This window comes from Acanthisitta chloris, unplaced genomic scaffold, assembly GCF_000695815.1.
Source record: "Acanthisitta chloris isolate BGI_N310 unplaced genomic scaffold, ASM69581v1 scaffold26363, whole genome shotgun sequence".
In the NCBI taxonomy this organism is placed as follows: Eukaryota; Metazoa; Chordata; class Aves; order Passeriformes; family Acanthisittidae; genus Acanthisitta; species Acanthisitta chloris.
Window position 1 is genome coordinate 12,423 of NW_008664710.1, and position 601 is coordinate 13,023.

At 52.4% G+C, this 601-nt stretch overlaps 1 protein-coding gene across 1 annotated transcript in view; it reads right to left on the bottom strand.

The window, feature by feature from the left end:
• Positions 1–520, bottom strand: part of ZMYND19 (zinc finger, MYND-type containing 19) — an 8,866-nt gene extending 8,346 nt beyond the window's left edge. Inside the window, exon 1 of the mRNA XM_009071479.1 lies at positions 464–520. The gene's annotated coding sequence lies outside the window, so the exon portion shown is untranslated. The remainder of the gene's footprint in view (positions 1–463) is intronic.
• Between the last annotated feature and the right edge of the window lie 81 nt (positions 521–601).

Here is a 601-nt window from a genome sequence, read left to right on the forward strand (position 1 = left end):
TACCCTCTCCAGTGGATATTAAGAGAAAACACTTTCTGGTCCCCTAACCGGCTACAGTAAGAAGTTTCTTTCACCCAAGGCTATGTGCAAAGAGAACACGTTTAAAGTTTGCCAAACCAAGTAAGCGAGAACAAATTATCAGCTCTCCAAAAGCACAAACAGCAAACTGCAACAAAAAACCTACATAATAAATGGGACATATAAATGCCTTAAACCCATGCCAGTTTAAAACTAAAAAGAAAACAGAACTTTTCCTGCTTGAAACCTCAACTGGTATTTCAGCAAGTTCAAACTGGGAGATTTTTTTGTCCCAAACCGCGAGCACAGCGCTCCCATGGGCAACTGGAGTCAAACCCAGTGCTGCAGGAGCATCCCGGGAGCGACACCCGCGGCCCCGGGAGAGAAGAGGGAAAGCGGCAGGTCCAGAACACCCCGAACGGGGCGATGTGCCGCGGCCGCTCACCTCGAAGGAGTAGCTCTCCACCAGCGGGATGTCCTGCTCGTCGATCAGCGTGTACTTGGTCTGCAACACACCGCGCGCGGCATCAGCGACACGGCCCGGCCGGTATAACCGCGCCCGGTACCGCACGGCACAGCCAGC